Genomic DNA, 10,944 nt, shown 5'->3' with positions numbered 1-10,944 from the left:
ACTGTCAGATAGCTTAAATCCCAAATGGTACCTACCTTTAAAGCTATATATTTTGTTAGCAAATGGCCTACTAATTATACCCATGTGACTAGTTATAACAGCAGTCTCCAGTCTTTCCAGCTAAAGCCATAAAAATAGCCTAATCACTGCTCTGGTTTTCCCACACATAAAGCTGCTGTGCATTAGCTCAATCCATCATATAAAAGGTTTCATTTTGTTTCTGCATGCTGTATTCTTTCAAATCTAAAAGGGAAGCTGTCAAGCTTGTATACCTAAAAAAATTACCTATCTCAACAGCAGTCCCATTTAAATAGTTCTTTCCTAGAGGGGTCCCTTGCTTTATTTTAATTTTTCCTCTTCCCCATGATGAAAAAGGAAAAACAACCCTCACACAGATTTTTTTAAAACCATGTAATAAACAAACTGTCCATGTATGTTATCTCTCTCATCCTTTTGAAACACTTTTTTTGTTCACCCAGATCTCATTGCACTCAACAGGAGCCTTTCAATTGACTTCATTAAGCTTTGAATCATGTCCTGAGACACCATGTCAGTCTAATATATTTTTATTAAAATTTTATTTGTTGGCATTTTGCAGGGAATACATGATAGATTTATTTTTATATATAACATAGAAGGGATTGGTAGTACCTCCTATTATTAAGATTGCCCAATAGTTCCCAGTATAAAACTCCACTTTCAGTTGCTTATAAATTTACAAATGTTAACTGTTTGGGAAAAAAATTTCCATGACTACTGTCTGCCTCATGCTGAATTTTTATGGAAAATTTTAGACAAGACACTTTGGCTTTTTATGAAGATGAGATTAGGGAAAAAATACATTGCCCATATTAAGAAAATGGCAAACTTGAGATGTTCTGAGATCCCATGTTTTGGATCAGAGGTCAGATTTAGCACAGGAGGTAACCTTTATGTCAAGGATCAGTTCAAATTTGCTCAAATTCTAAGCCTTTGAGTAACTGTGGTTCATATACATTGACCAGAATCTTGTTAGAGATTATTAACAGCCTATATCCTTCCAAATTCCATCCTCACTGACCATGTTCCAGCCTGAGGCTGCTAGTGCAAAGAAGACCTTTCACCAGAAATACTGCAACATAGGGGAGGGAGAAAGGTAAGAGCTGGACTTGGAGTGGAGAAAGCAGATGAGCAGTATCACTTGTGAGGGAAGAATGGGACTGAAGGCTGGCAGGGAGAGGAAAGTGAGAGTAAGGTAGAATGTAACACTCCAGGAAAGGAGACTGGGACTGAAAAGCAAGACAATATTGAAACTGGGACAGGATGGGTGGAAAATGGTGTTAGCTGGGCAAAGAGATTGGAAGAGGAAGCCAGAGAGGTAAGGGGAAAGAAAAGGGAAGAGGCTATACAGACAGTGTTATTAGCAGAGATCCTGGTTTTCTCTGATTTAAGAAAATCTCCAATTTTTGGTTAAAAAAGTAACCCCAAATCCACATTCTTCTGTGATTTAAATGAAACACCATTATATGTATAACTGTATATATATATATAATTCTTCTCTCTCTCTGGAAAATTGGCTCCGTGGTCAGACCCAGAGGGTGGTAATTGATGGAAGTCACTCATCATGGTGTCCTGTGACCAGTGGGGTCCCGCAAGACTCTGTCCTTGGACCCATATTGTTCAACATCTTCATTAATGATGTGGACATTGGAGTCAGAAGTGGACTGGCCAAGTTCACCGATTACACCAAACTTTGGGGTAAAGCATCCACACCTGAAGACAGGAAGGTGATTCAGGCTGACCTGGACAGGCTCAGCAAATGGGCGGAGGAGAACCTGATGGTGTTTAACACTGAAAAATGCAAGGTTCTCCACCCTGGGAGGAAAAACCTGCAGCATCCTTATAGGCTTAGCAGTCCTACACTGACTAGTACTACGGAGGAAAGAGACTTGGGGGTCATCATTGACCACAAGATGAACATGAGCCTTCAATGTGATGCTGCAGCTAGTAAAGAGAGTAAAACGTTGGCTTGCATCCATAGATGCTTCTCAAGCAAATCCCGGGACATCATTCTCCCCTTGTACTCGGCCTTGGTGAGGCCGCAGCTGGAGTATTGTGTCCAGTTTTGGGCTCCACAATTCAAAAAGGATGTGGAGAATCTTGAGAGAGTCCAGAGAAGAGCCACGTGCATGATCAGAGGTCAGGAAAACAGACCTTATGATGACAGGCTGAGAGCTATGGGGCTCTTTAGCCTGGAAAAGCGCAGGCTCAGGGGTGATCTGATGGCCACCTATTAGTTTATCAAGGGTGACCATCAGTATGTGGGGGAATGTTTGTTCACCAGAGTGCCCCCAGGGATGACAAGGTTGAACAGTTATAAACTACTGCAAGACCGTTTCAGGCTGGACATAAGGAAGAATTTATTTACTGTCTGAGCCCCCAGGGTCTGGAATAGCCTGCCATGGGAGGTGGTTCAAGCACCTACATTGAACACGTTCAAGAAAAATTTGGATGCTTATCTGGCTGGGATCCTTTGACCCTAGCTGACTTCCTGCTTTCAGGCAGGGGGCTGGACTCGATGATCTTCCGAGGTCCCTTCCAGCCCTAATGTCTATGAAATCTATGAAATCTCAGAGCTCTTGGCAATAATATTTACTAAACCGTGAGAGATGGGCAAGGTCCCAGAAGACTAGAAAAAAGCCAATATAGTGCCTTTCTTAAAAGAAGGCAAAAAGGGGGACCTGGGCAGTTAGGCTCCTCTCAATACCCAGAGTATATAATGAAGAAGTCAATTTGCAAGCATCTGGAGAGCAAAAGACTGATCATAAAGAACCAGCATGGATGTGATCATAGGATTATAGGAAAGTATTCCTGGAACTGATCTCACAAGCTCATTTAATCCAACCCCCTGCTCAAGGCAAGATCATCTCTGACTAAACCATCCCAGCCAAATGGCAGTCTAACCTGCTATTGGAATTTTCCAAGTCTGGAGTTTCCATAACTTCTGTGGCTGGCCTGTTCCAATTTTTTACCATACTGGCCACATACAGACATTCAAAAAGCCAGAGGAGGAATCAATCTAACTTCTGCAGTTTTCTGTAAGCGGCCTAGTTTAGATCCGTAGTGAACAGTATACACGTTTGCCCTTGGAGCAGGGGGGGGGCACTTAGTCCCAAGCAACTAGGCTGCCTGCACTACCTGAGGCCTGCAGGTTGGGGGCAGGAGTTACTGTGCAGTCACCAGTAACCAGAGTCACTGCACAGTCATACCAAAGAATGGCTTTTTTGTGATGCTGACTGTGGAGTAGCTCATGACTACTGCACAGTAGCATTACATCATGCTTCCCACCACACAATGCTACTTCACAGTAGTCATGGGATACAGGTACTAAGAGGAAGAGCAGAAACCATAGCTGATCTCTCTGTCTGACTCCAGTCAACATCACTCTAAAGGCACCTCGTGTTCCTGTAAGTCCCTGTATGACTTCTTAAGATAGTTCAGGTGCCTAATATATGGTCTTCATTCTGCTAGCCAGCTCCATTCACACTACCTCCAAGGATAGCAGAGTTTAAATGGGAGAAATCTGGAGAATATTCAGTACTCGCACGTCAATTTATTCTATGTGCATGCGGAAGTCTCATCGGTAGCTAATTTGTGATACCAATTAATTCCAGAAAGGTTTTTTTGCATTGTGTGAATAGTATGTCATAAACAAACAATTTTAATTATGGCAGGTAATTTTATTGTGAAATAGTTTTGATCATTGTCATATGATTTAATTACAGTTATTCAAGTGATCTTAACAGAAAGCTGAACCTATTTCACTCCACATACCTCAGAAAGCACCTCTCGTTGTGTAGAAACTACATGCCTAGAACACCAGGGGGAGCTGCCAATCATGACTATAAGCCCAGCTCCTTAAGTATATTTTGACATAATTGTTTGGGACTAAGGGCCCGAACCAAATGGTTCTGAAGGCATTTCTGCTTAAGCATAGAAACACCTAAAAATTAGGCACCAAATATCCACCTGGGGGGCTGCATTTGGCACTTGGCTGAGGGCTGCAAGGGAATTGCCTTCCTCATCTCAGAAAAACCAGAAGGGAGGTGCTAACTTGCCCAGGTTTCCCAATTCACACTGACAGCAGCACAGAGCTATTACTCTAATCTAGGGCTGGCAATTGCTTTGGCTGAAGAGCCACTTAACAAGTATTGGTGAGCTGTCAAGGGCCACACACACAAAATTAGTGGTGAACATATCATTTTAACAAATTATAGATAAAAAACTAAATCCTATGCTAAAAATCAAACATCTACTATAAAATAATTTTATTTCAAAAAATATTTTTTGTCTTCATTTATGTTTTTTGATTAGTGTATACAGAGGCAATTAGATAATAGCTCAAAATAAAGTCTTACTCTTATATATTGAATATTAGGTTAAAGAAAAACCAACTCAATGGGAAGAGTGAAGCCTCTGATGTGCATTAACTAGAGAATCAAAGTCAGGCATCATCTCTGTTTTTTCAACGTGGAGCACTGCTGCAAGGTGGTTATTGCTCATCAAATACCTGTTTTGATTTATTAAATTTCATCATATAAAACATCTATGCACATATATATGTTGATGCAAACGGCACAACCGTCTTCCATTTCTTTGGAAAGTTCTGTTCATTAAGAGAGGTGTAAAACCTATGAAGCGGCACTGATTTGAATTGCTCCACAAGCAATACATCACATTGCAGGTCAATAAGCTCCAGTTAGAGGTCACATGGAGCACTGTCAACATCAGATCTGAAATGTGAGGAGACCAAAAACAGGTTACTTTCTATCATTTGACAATCCTTGAATCAGTGAGAAAATTCAGTATGCAAGTCAAGTAGTGGTGATGTGTGTTTTTTCAGGTTTTGATCATGAACAGTAATCTGCCGCAACATAGGAAAATGGGGGAGCTCCTTGTTTCCTTTCTGATAGGAGAATAAGAGTAGCTTTATCTAAATTTGACAATGAAACAATTCATGAGCAAGAAGTCCCTTCTCTTGCAGTCTTGAATTCAGTTTGCTCATGTGGCCCAACAACAGCAAATGCAAAATCAGAGAGCCAGTCCATATCATTCAGCTATGGGAAATCCAAATCTTTTTCTGACATGTTCAAAAACAAACCAATCTTGGCTCTCAGTTCCCACACTCTTTTCAAACATTACCCAAACTAAGACATCTTACATTGGTATAATACAGAATGTCTGTGTGTTTGGATTCAGTTTCCTCAAGCAGAGTTACAAATTGCCCATGGTTTAATCTTCTTGCTCAAATGTAGTTGTCTATTTTTATAACTGTGTCCATGCCAGGGCTTAGTTTCAGAACACTTTTACAGAGGCCACTTGATGAATAATGCAATGTAGAAAAATAATTTTCTGTTCTGGATTTGTTTCCTTGACTCAGTCTTGAATTCTTTTCATCAATCCAATATGTTTGCCTGTCAGATTTGGACTTCATCAGTGGTCAGACTCGCCAGTTTTTGCCACTCCACTCTTAATTTTGACATGCATTGATCTACTGCCTCCAATAAATCTTTTTCAGTTGTTGTATCCTTCATTGACTGCACTGATGCCAATTCTGTGAGCTCAACCTTTTGGGTGATACCTGGAATGAAAATCAGCAAATGAGCTGTGCTGATATCACAACTCTCATTGAGTGCCAATGCAAAATATGAAAAATTGTTTACCTTACTTTTCAACTGTAGGTCCAGTTTCTTAACAGCTATCATCGGCACATCTCACAAAATTTCACCTTGACAAGCAAATGTTCTTGAACTGCTCTTTCTTGTCTGGGCAAAAAATCATGACAGGGTCAAGCATACATTCCTTTATAAATTCTCCTTTAGAGAATGGGTTGCTGTTCTTGGCTATTTTGTGTACAATCAAGCAGCTCATTCTCATAATTCTTCTGGTGCCACTGATAGTTTTATGAAACTTTGCTGCTGCTTCTTTCGAGCAACCATCTCCTCAGCTTTCTTTGCTTTTTCTTCAGCAGACAAGTTCTTATATTTGGATTCATGCTTGCCCTCAAAATGCGAATTCAAATTGTATTCTCTGAACACTGCCATACTTTCTTTGCAAATTAAGTACATTGGCTTTTCCACCTCTATCGGTAAAAAAATATTTAGAAGTCCATTCTTTGTTGAATATTTGGCAGTCAGTATCTACTTTCCTCCTCTGATGAGCTCATTTCCAATTCAGGCTCTGGGAATTTGGGGCAGCCTCCCTACGAGTGCTCTCAGAACTGCCACAGGCTCCAGAGCCACACGCAGGTGGGGCACCACCAGCTCGGCCCAAGCGCAGGTAGCTCAGGGCCTGCAGCATGGAGCTAGGTGGGCAGACAAGTGGGAAGGCAGGGCTGCTTCCACCCAGCATCCCCCACAGTGCCAGCAGAAGCCAGAGCTGGAGCTGCCGGGGTCCAAGCGTGGCTCACCCAGTGCCTGTCATGCAGTGCTGGGCATGTGGGCAGGTGGGGCTGCTTCTGCCCAGCATCTCCTGTAGCACCAGCAGAAGCCAGAGTCAGAGCCAGCACCTGCACTGCCCACCCACAGGCTGGATAGAATCACTTGGTGAGCCAGACAGCCCACAGGTAGTATTTTGCTCACCCCTGCTCTAATCACTGCTATCATATCAATAAACACTTTATTAGGTGAGGGAGATATCTGCTCTGTTCAGGTATTTATACTCACATAATTTCCATGTGTTTTATAAACTGCAGGAAAATTTCCCTACTTTCCAGTAGAAAACTCTTCAGGTCATTATGGGTTCTATGAGTGCTGTAACATGCCATTTTTGCTCTACACTAATGTGATTTTACTTTGGGGTAGAAGCAGAGCGGACACTCAGTATACCCTGGTGCAAGTCACTCTACTCCAAGATAAAATTATCCCACCAGAAATTGTAACAGCTTTACCTTGAGGTAAGTTGTACTTGTATAAGCGACTTACAAATGTAACTCCAGTCAGTCTCAACCCAGGGAAGCCACCTCAAGCTATTACCTACCCTCCAACCACCTAGTAAAGAGGTGGTACAACAGCAGTCTAAGTCTGCTACTTCCAGATAAACTGGCCATGTATCTGCTCTAGATCCTGATGTAATTTATGTCAATGTAGAAACTGATGTAAACTATACCCACATAAATGTGAAAAGTGTCTGCATTCTGTTTGGACTTTAGGGATTCTAAAGTTGCTCCTAATAATCTTTAAAAAAAAACACATCATGAACATTGGGAGAAAAATAGTTGCAGAGTAATGAACTATAAAAATTTTAATTTAAAAGAAAAAATTACCGCCTTATAAATTATGCCTTCCATCCAGCAAACTGGTCTAAATGGTGATAAATCAAAAGCCCATTGATTTCAATAGGATTCCTGATGGAGCTCTGCCCACATTAATCAGATTGTTGGATCAAGGCTTGTAGCCTCCGGCTGTCTAACATGATAGTGTAAATATAAATGGAACACAGTGTAACATTTATTTTTAAGCCATCTATGTAACTGTCAGAACTCAGTGACATGCCACTATCAAAATATAACACAGGAGGTTTGTCTGCTTAGACTTACTGCCTGGTTGTAGCTTTACAGGAATATCAGAGATGCCTGTATCTGAAACAACAAGCTTCTTTTTACATCATTATTCCTGCTTGAAATACAAAAATGGTATTTATTTAGAGGGAGCCTTTTAAGCAGAAAAATAAGCTACAACCATTCTTGAAAGAGCAATAAATTCCTTGACTTAGCTTTTACTTACTCAAAATGTAAATTTTGCTAAAAGGCTTTATAAGAACTATGCTCTCTCCCAGATGTTTATAAACAAGCTTCTATACATTCCACTGGGACCAAATACGATAATATGTTATAACACCTGCTCCTTTTTGGTCATTTTTTTTAGGCACTTGAAATACACTCCTTTTTGTTATAACTGAATATAAGGCAGTATATGTCTGACACTTTTACTTCAGTGCCATCTTATCAGCAGGGATCCTGGTTTTAACCCTCCCCCCATCCCCAATTTTCAGAAAAAGTAACCCAAAATGCACATGTTTCTGTGATTAAAATGGAATACCACTTTATATATATATATATATATATATATACACACACACACACACATACACACACACACACACACACACACTATACAGAGAGAGAGAGAGAGAGGTGTTTCGTTTTAACCACGAAAAAATATGGATTTTGGGTTACTTTTTTAATCTGAAAATTGGGGATTTTTTTTATCAGAGAAAACCAAGATCCCTGGTTATCATTGGACATGTCTACATGTGCACATTTACTGTGCAGTACAGGTATGTGTTTACATGTGCACACCCATGCTGCACAGAAACTATGGCGATTTATGCCAACTTGGGTAAAAATTTGCTACCTGCATGATGCAGGTAGCAAATTTATGCCTGATTAGTTATTGAGCAGTAATGCACGTGTAGACACATTACTGCACAGTAACAGTGTGTGTATGGACTGACTTAGGACTAACTTTACTCCCAAGTCAGTCTAAACACATCATTAGTGCGCTTTAACACCTGCACATGTAGACCTCAGACTAAATTTACTTACTGCACAATAACTTACTGTGCAGTAAATTTACTGCACAGTAAATGCATGTGTAGACATGCCCAATGAGTATTACCTTATTTCACAAGTATTCCACTTCATGTCAGTGAGATTGTTTATGCCATAAGGGTCTACTGGCATGTATCAATATTTTACAATATGGCTATTAACAATTCTTGGGTTCCAAGTTATCAGGTCAATTTGTGGAGTTCCACAGTCATTTGAAAGAATAACAGAATCTGTCAGATAACCATTTACCTAATCGTGTGGTATGAATTCAAACTTTTGTACAGTGAAACTTATTTTTAAAGAGTGCAACTACAGCTTACATTTTATATTCAGGGTAAGAAAAACAGATTTCCAATTTGCACATCAAAACAATTTTATTTAAAACATGTTCAGACAATGAACTTGCTCTATTAAAAACAAAACCAGATTGTCATAGGACAATTCTGCGATATCTTTGACACTGAAGCCTCAGTCATGAATTTGTGCAGTGACATCTATTTTATCTGGAACAAATGTATGATAGTCAGCAAAAACAAACAACACTATTGAATATCTGAAAGCTCTACACAATGCATCCTTTGGTAAGGGTGACATAAGTTCCCAATGTATTTATAATGCTATCTTTTAAAATGATAAAATATGATTCAAATGATTCCTAGGAGTCAGTAGGTTGAGTAATTTTTGCATTTAGGAAAATAAATATGAAAAACCCATATTAATAAAATGTTAATATTGCATGGTTAAGCAGTCACAAGTCAAGGGAAAGAAAAGTTACCTTTTATAAATACACAACTCTGCCCTCGCTTGTATATACATTGAAAGAAAGCTTTTATTGCACCGTCATTTTATCCTTCTTTGATAATACAACATACCATTTTTCCCCTACAAGAATAATTTTCAGATAGGCATGTATGTTATTTAAACGTTTTATGCCACTACTGTTCATCCCAGCTCCAGTCCACATCACCTCTAGAAAAAATGAATAAACTTAATTTGTGCAGTTCAAGGTTACTAGAAACAATGGCCTAAGCCTGCAAACACCATTACACACATGACATTATTAATATGCTTAGGGTCATTCAAGTTAACAATAGGATTACTTATGTGAGTAATGTGATAGGAGTGGAGTCTACTGCAATGTTGGAAGCAATGAGGAAAAGGTTGGTCTTTTAAAATGGAAATCTGAGGGACCAATTTAAACAGATTTTTTAAATTAGCATTTATACACTTCTATTTTAAGTTAAATACATTAGTGATTTTAAAACAGACTGCACATCTCAAAAATCAGCAGCATTTCCTACTGCTGATGGTTGCAATGAAGTTGCAATGAACTTGCAATGGTTTTTATGTTTTATGAGCGTACAGTGATTTCTAAACATTTTCGAGTGCTTGAAATATTTTTTTATAAGTGGAAATGAATTAAGCAATGCATTCAAACTAACAGTTCAGACACTGAAATAATTCATATCAAGTAGAAGGTACATCATAGAAAGATCAGCTAGTGAGTATAAAAATGCAAGTCATTTTAAAACAAGGCAACTGGAGTGAGGATTTTATACTCTCTATTACTTACTTAAGTTCTACTTCCTTCATTATCATTGTTCAAGAGTCTACTAACTTTCCTTCTCTGTAGACTTACAACATTAATATTGGAACAACTCCATAGGTGCGAGAGCTGTGGAAAAGCTTTTGGGAGTCAAATATCCTTCCTCACATCTCTTCATGGTGACTTGAGGGAAGAGTACTTGATGCCTGAAAGTTTGTCCACTAACACTCCTATCTATACTTTTGATCCAATAAAAGATATCACAAAAATTCATTGCCTCTCATAAATTTCCTGGACCATCACAGAAACCTTACTACAACATCAATATTAGCATCAATTTCCTTCTCCTTTTCCTTTCATTGGGCACATCTACACATGCATTAATGTACTTTTCCTAATGCACATTACATTTTTCCTACAGACACGTGAGAAGCCTGCTCTGATGCACTGAAAATCCAGTGCATCGGAGCAAATTTGATTAATCAAGTCTGCTGGAGAATGGAAATTGATTTGCTCCAGCAGCCCTCTGTGTCACATGTATCAGCGTCCCCATGCATCCCCGCACTGGCTCCACCACCATTTTTGTAGTGCGGGGACATGTGAGGATGCTGATACATGTGATGTGTGGGCACTTCTAATTAGCATGGCTCATGAATTAAAGTGCCCAGTGCCATGTCCCAGAGCATGTGTCAAAATGCTGGCTACACTACCAGATTTCTGGGTTTTATTATATACTAAATGGGAACAAGTAGGCACACCCAGGCCCACGGTCAGCGAGGACCTAGTCAGGGAACTTCTGGAGGGACTG

Source organism: Alligator mississippiensis, chromosome 1 (genome assembly GCF_030867095.1).
Source record: "Alligator mississippiensis isolate rAllMis1 chromosome 1, rAllMis1, whole genome shotgun sequence".
Taxonomy (NCBI): Eukaryota; Metazoa; Chordata; order Crocodylia; family Alligatoridae; genus Alligator; species Alligator mississippiensis.
This window is presented reverse-complemented; position numbering follows the sequence as displayed.